Source organism: Puntigrus tetrazona, chromosome 20, assembly GCF_018831695.1.
Source record: "Puntigrus tetrazona isolate hp1 chromosome 20, ASM1883169v1, whole genome shotgun sequence".
In the NCBI taxonomy this organism is placed as follows: Eukaryota; Metazoa; Chordata; class Actinopteri; order Cypriniformes; family Cyprinidae; genus Puntigrus; species Puntigrus tetrazona.
Window position 1 is genome coordinate 19,818,603 of NC_056718.1, and position 7,921 is coordinate 19,826,523.

The window sequence follows — 7,921 nt, forward strand, 5'->3', positions numbered from 1 at the left end:
CGGACAGTATTTATTCACCCATTGTGTCTTTGTCTGCCCATTGTGTGCCGTGAGAGGTGACAAATGTTATTAAGACTGCCTAGTTTCATTTGAACCCAACTCTGGTCTTATCGTTAAAGGGATCTTAAAAGAACCTCTCGGCAGTGTATAGATTTCAAATATAAGAGTTTACAGGCAGCGTGAAGGACATTTGGATGTCATTAAACGGATGAGTTATAATTTATAGCCTAATTAAAATCGAAGAACATTTTCACCAACAATGCAACAGCAGAGGACGGAATCAGCATTCGTGAAGAATGCGAGGACCTGCGGTTAACGATGCGTACACTTTTAAATCGCGTACTAATACAAAAACTCTTTTTCTAGAAGAGATTAGATCAAAAAAAGATAAAGATTCTAGCTGATGTTTTATCAACACTGAAAAAAAATTCCACAATGATTCACTGTTCCATCACAAATAACCTAAAAACATTCTTTACATGGTATTAAGCAAAATTTTTTTTATTTTTTTGGCTCCAGCTCATTGGGTCCTATGGGGTGTGCATGTGTGGCTGAAAACACATGAAAAGAAGAGAAGGTAGATGTGCAGTCTGACACACAGTGTTGAACAGCAGCTCTGATCTGAGGTGCTTGAACACGCAGCATGCTTGCAGTAAACACAAAGCACCAAAGCAGAAAAAAGCTTTCATATCTGACAGGTCAGTGTCTTTTGTGTACTGTACATGCTCGTGCAGCCTACTGGTGGTGTCAGGACAGAACAGTTTCTCTTACAGAACATTCTTGTAAGGATTATTCTGGAGTCTCTTTGTCTGGTTTGGCTACTTTTCCAGTACTGAAAAAAAGGTCCATGCAACCAGTTGCCAGACGCTTCGGCTGGATCCTTAAGGGATGGTTCACCCAAAACAAGAACATTCTGAAAATACATTATCATTTACCCACCCTCGTGTTCTTTCAAAAGTGTATGATATTTAGTTTTTTATTATTTCTGTGGTATATTAAGATCTATTTTGAAAAATGGTGGTAAGCTAACAATTTCAGTATATATATATATATATATATATATATATATATATATATATATATATATATATATACTATATATATATATATATATATATATATATATATACACATACACACACTGTATATACTTATTAGGATAGGACAATATACAAAAAATAGAAAAAAAATGGGAGACACAGGGTATTTAGAAAAGGATTACAAGCTGGGATTCAAACTCGGTCACCCAAAGCTCAGTGGAGTTATATATCAGTGTGCTGCCCAAAAGGCCATCAATCATATCAATGGGATATCAATTTGATATTTAGAAGAATGCTAATACTAATCAAACAGTTTCATTGACCACTGACTTCTACTGTATGTGGGCAAAAACAAAACACAAATAATCCACTTTTATGTTCTACAGAAGAAAGTCATAAGAGCAAGTTCTAAAGAGAAAAGCTGATAAAATATCAGACGTGTTTTTTTAATCTTAGGGGACAACATTTTTTTTTTTTTTTAAATCCACTCATTGTGCATTCATGTTCTATTAGAAGGCCTCCACCGAGCAAGCACAATTTCCATGTGTAGGTGGCTGATAAATGAACTTATCATATAATGCAATTATGAAATGATTTCTTTGTTTGACTTGGGTCCTAAGCAGTTAAACATCAGGCCGCATGAAAACCGCATTAGTCGGAGGGACCCAGGAGGCATCAAAGCGCAATCAACTCATTTAGTGCCCCTGTGCTTGCTGTGTAATTACTAAACCACAGCAGCCAAATGGAGATCGATGGCTGACCGAGAGGCAGAGCGATGAAAACACCGAGCGAGAGAGAAAAGGCTTACGCTCAGCTGCACATCTGAAATACCATGTCTGCGCAATAAAATGTCACAACACGCCGTGTCTGCCGCAAAACAAGATTACCTGATGTCAAAAGCGCAAGATACATATACAGCCAGTCATGCAAGGGGAAAAGCTTCAAGCATGGAAGATTCACTGCGGCTCAGACATCAAGCAAAGTCAAATTTGGTGGCGAGAGCTACAAAAGGAGAGAAATGAGAGAGAGGTAATGCAAGGGTGAATCAAGACAGTATTAATTTCACTCTAGAAGGAGCACTGATGGGGAATGAGCAGGGATTTTTTTTCTCTCTCCAGAGTTTGGCGTCGCGCGGGTAACTAATTTCATTTAACAGGCTACAGGAAAAGAAGCTGTTGCAAATCAGTAAAATGCACCTTTTTCATTATGATTATGTTAACATGTACAGGAGTAAATCAGGCATTGCACAACAACCCTTACCATCTCTAAATTTGTTAAAACACCAAATAGAACTGATAATGCCATCTTTTGCATTAAGCAGCATTCTTGGCAGAGGCAGAGGATCCATGTTTTCATGTTATTCGTGCTAAAATCTTACCCTGCTATTCAAATGTTGCAGCAGAAATCGGATTTCATTGGACCAGACTTTCCTTTTTCCAATCTTCTAGTCCAGTTTTTTAAAACATCTCATCTTGGTTCTGCATGAGGAATAAAAGTCATATACACAAAATGAAGATGCTTAAAAGGTTCTTCACAGCAATGCAATAGAAGAACCATTTTAGTTCCATTTACACACTTGTTCTTTAAAAGATCTTCTTGCCTCTCTTTCTTACCTTTTTAGATTCCGAAGAACCTTCTTTTGCCTCAAAGAACCTTTTGTGAAATTGGTACTTCAGATCGTTCTTTAGACAGAAAGGTTCTTCCACGGCATCGAGAAATACCTTTATTTTTAAGTGTGTAGGTTTGGAGCTACTGAACACGAGGGTGAAAAAATGGCAGAATTAAATTTTTTAGTGGAACAGTCTCTTTAGAGAAGAACAACGTCTCCAGAGTGATTGACAGTTTGAGGCAAAATCAATGATGGGAAACCATACACGCTTGAACACGAGAGGAGTGATCAGCAAGACGGGGCTTAGAACAAAGGCTGAGAAATTACTGCCAAATCCTCAATTCTTCATCTCCTGACAGCAATTCATCCCCGCTCATCTTGGTCTTTTTGGCAGGATCTTACATTTTCTTGCGGCGGTAATTTTCTTGACCTTTGTCTCTGGCAGTGCAATTTCACCGTCCTCCCTCCAATATCAGAGAGAAATATCAGCGGGGTTATGCAGTTGACAAAGGGGGCCAGCACATAACAAGCCCTGCCAAACTCCTAGACATGAACTCAGCAATAACAGAGAAAATCGATAATGGCCCCACTGTTCCTGATCTTTTAAACGATGTGAACTGATGGGAGATGTGGGTGCTGGCGGAGCCCTACAGAGCAGAAGCAGTAGTGGAACCGTGGATCTTCTTTTGTTGACCTCTTGAGCGACTAGCATTGTGGAGTCAGTGGGGTTACGCTAACACACAAACCCTGAAGAGATTCTTCTGTGTCCTCCCCCTCAAGTGCACAGAACCCTGCTGACAGTGTTGGCAGGGGAGGCTTCATAATAGAAACTGTTTACTGGGTAAAACAGAGAACGCTATGATCCTGCAGAGATTTCGGAAAGACAAATCGAGCATTTAACCCTGCAAAGTCCACTGCATTCATATTTTTATTCATTATATTTCACTGTATTGCATTATTTCTTTTTTCCCCAAAATAAAAAGTACAGATCTTTGATCATAAAATTAAGACACAGTGATATAGAACGGCAACTAATATTTGTAAGCATTATGCAGGCAAGTAGACTATAAAGATCGAACTGATATATATCCAACAAACTGTTCCAATAAATAAACATTTTTGGGAGTAGTATTAGATTTTTCAGTGCAGTTATTTGTTAGGCTTTGCAGCGTTGCTCTGATTTGTTTATAAAGCTAACGTAACCATGTCAAACCAAAACAAATATTAGACCTTCAGGAGGCAGTCATCCCACAAAATTCAGATGTAGGTGTGATTTTGTACAGAAAGCGTTTTTTGATAACATGAAAAGAAATTCCAGCCAAATGCATAGTGGAACGTTTTTAAAGGGGTTATATGATTTTTTGCATCTCTTTGTTTTTTGGGGTTTAAGTTAAAAAAAAAACACACAATATTTTCTACATACTGTACATTATTGTTACTCCTCTATGCCCCGTCTTCTCTTCTAAGCTCATTGTTCTGAAGAGTCAGGTGAGCTCTGATTGCTCTCCACGTTCAAGAATCAGTTCTCAATAAAATGCCCTGAACACACACTAATATTTGTGCTGAACTGTTCTGGAGAAGTGTTATGACAACTTAACCATTGATTTCTAGTTGTGTCCTCTATTGGAAGCACAATGAAACACAGTGGCTCCAGAACATGGCACTGGCAGCAACAATACAACGGGAATAATAGTTCTGCCTTCTTACTTGACGTAAACATTTGGGCAGTGTTATGTAAATGAACTCACTCAGTGACAGAGATGTTGGGGCATGTTTATATTAAATGTTAAAAGTAGACGTGGACGAGTCTTTTATAAAATTGGGGTAACACCCCAAAGAGAAATGCAAACTTAAAATCGCAAGCAAAATGGCAGACACTTTGTTCTGGAGCATATTTACTCAAAAAAAAGAGGAAAAATACAGTGTAGTCAGTCGGTGAAATGCAAAAACATGTTCTGACTGATAATACCGCCATTTAGCGGACTGATATTCGCACCGCCACTCATTGGAACCCCGTAATCAAATCGTTGTTCTGGAAAGTTTGGGGATTGAAATACTTGATTCTGATTGGTCAACCGTTTCATCCAATCATCTGATATATCCTAACATTTGCCATCGTGCGTATTTCTTACTGGAGGCACATTACACAGGCAAAGGTGTAAACTAATCTCCGAGCATTTTTGCACACTGCCACTTATGCATACGGAGAACCGATTTGAAATCACGTGAATGGTTTTCAAATGGTATTTACTTAAGGACAACAGTTGTGATGATTTCTTAAATAGCCAACAATTACTTTAGTGGGATTTAAAATGGCAACGTGTCCAGAGGCTGCGCATTCTTCAGTGGAGTGTTTAAGTGCCCTGTTGCTGGGGATCCTTTCACTCTCTCTCTTCTCTATGACTGACTGAAGGAGGAGCACACTGACTGTAGGGTCTTGGCCTTGCTTCCATTTAAGAGCGACATGCTATGTTTTCTCTTTATAATCTGCCAAAGGATCATCCTAGTGTTTACTCCTACAAACACGGATGACTTTGGAAATTTTTCCCCTTCTATCAGCATTTAGTCCCAGAACAGCTGGCATGCCTTCATTTCTTGGTGTACAGCCATCTTGAAAAGCGAGCATGATCTGAAAGTGACCTTGAAATGCTTTTCAAAAGGCACATCTTCATTTTGCCAATGGGTTAAAAATAGTCATCATGATTCCGGGATTGCTAACCTGGTTCACTTTCACGATAAGTGAATCCTGATATTTAATGCAAAATATATCAATAAATAAATAAATAAATAAATAGGAAAGGGCTTGATTTTATCGACCAGGAACTGATTGGATAATGAAAAGGGCTTTAAGGCTGCTTTAGAGGTAGAGCTAGTTTCCTATGCTTTTATGAAATGTTAAACCTACAAATTCTTGAGATATCGCCTTATGTTGATCCAGGAACTCTGCATTTTAATTAGAAGCACTAACTGTATTATGTTGCTGTTTTGAGACAAGCCATTATCGCAGCCTGCATTACGGTCGCTCAAAAACCAAAAACCAAAACAAACCGAGCTAAAATGAATCTCTATTCCCAAATCCAGAAGAGCACTGCATTAAAAATCTGTGTGATCTTTATATTGTGTGATGTGAAGCACTCAGCGGAGTAGTAGGTGTAAGTGTTAGGGCTGTAGTTTTGAGTTATTTGGTCACTGTCTGTGATAACCCACAGCGGCAGCTTGCTAGTGGCCCCTTGATAGCCATTCTGAGAGCTGGATAATGATGACCCCCCACACCACGAGTCTTGAAGACAGGAAAATCTCTCTAAGACAGAGGGATGCACACGGAGACAAAAGCCTTTCTGTCGATTACTGCGAACTTACAAGAGGAATGAAACACCTGCTGCTGCTTTTCAGTGATTACATTTCATTTTCATGCGATGCCAAGGCTGGAGTAATTGTTGTCCGCTGAGACACAATAAAGCTGGTTAATATGTTTCTCTATTTGGATTCCAGCCCCTTTCCTTCAATACAGTGGAAGTTAATCCACCTTGGGTGAATGATGCTCAAGGTCGTGGCAGGGGCTGCTCTCTCTATTTAGCATCACAGAGACACTGAATTTGTCTTTATCAGGCTAATGCAGGGCTGCAGTTTCCAGCCCTCCGGTGATGCAGCATTTCCCCTCTCTGCCATGAAAAGTTTAAAGTTTAACATACTGGACATTTTGAGACACGAAGTGTGTAATTATCTTAAAGCTTATGCAAAGAAAAATATTCCACTACAATGTGCAAAACAATTGGCCCAGCAATATATTAGAGTAATATTAATACTTAAGACTTGTGATTTTCACTACATTTGTTAACTGCAGTTTGATACGAGTAAAGTAATGCTGGAAAATAATAAGGCGTGGTAGCATTTACTTTTTTTTTTTTTTGCAAAATGTGCATGAAGGTGAAATGCAGTTGTTTTAATAGGACCCCTATTAACACTCAACCTTGAATTTCGGTTTACAGTGAATTTGTTCGAGCTGGTCATATGGAGTCGAGCATGCCAGTTAAACAATTTTAAATGACGTCATTGGAGAAAAAAACTAAACAAAACATAGCTCCGCCTCCAACTTGCACTTAAAGTTCCATTCCAGTGTCCTTGGTTATGGAAGTATATTTCTCATAGGGATTTTTTAGGTACAAAACCAAGGTACAATACCATGTACATAACAGCTTTGGCATAATCAAAATAAAAATAGATATCAAAATGTTTTTACATTTACTGCAAAATGGTATATATATATATATATATATATATATATATATATATATATATATACACACACACATACATACACACATATAGGGAGAGTTTTGTCTTCTGTCATTTGCAGTGATTCATGGGAGTTGTTCTTTTGGTGAGATTTGCTTGTTTTCAAATGTCTGACGGATGTGATTTCTTATAAAATCATGTGTAACTGTTTTTCCCACCAGGGCGACTTTTGTTAAGCATTTATTTAAAAAATAAGGTGAAATAATGCACGGGCGGCTTCCACAAAAGTCAGTTGATTAACAACCTTGTGGTGCACAGTATGTCTGTTTTTAACTGCTTTATAATTTATCATAAAAAGCACTAAAAATGAATGGGACTTTGAGTTTTGGAACCCAGATGCTGCAGTCTGTTGGCTGAGCCAATGTTTCTGTATTGGGATGACTGTGAGCCGACTACGAACATTTTGATAGCGCCACCACAGAGCCACAGCGATTACACATTTCAAAGAAATCAACATTTAAATGGCCTATAATTGTCACTGCACGTTCAGCTAGAATAAAAAAAAATACTTCAACATAAAAAATAACAAACTTCAGCTTTAAAACGCCATGGTTACAGTGCTGCCGAAGCAATTTGTAGGTCACAGAAAGAGCTTTTCTTCTGATATAATGATTTTTAAAACACAAAGCTCTTCTTTTGTGACATACCACTCTTAACCACGAGCATTCCATAAAAATAGACTCCTCTCTATTGTATTGACTAGTGCAGGTCTCCTACACATATCATTAGCTAACACGTCTGAGACAAATCTTTCTGCTCTCACCCTTCTCGTCTTGATCTTCCCTCGTAATGACTCATTCTCACTAAAATAGAGTAGGCATGTGGAGACTCGTGCAGACTACTCAGAGCACACACTTTTATAGAATGTCAGGAATCAAATAGCGACTCAATGGTTTATTCTTCAAAGCTTTCAGGTTCAAACTCGGCAAGGAGTTTAACACGAAATACCGCTGGTGAAATTGCTGCAGCATTAGGA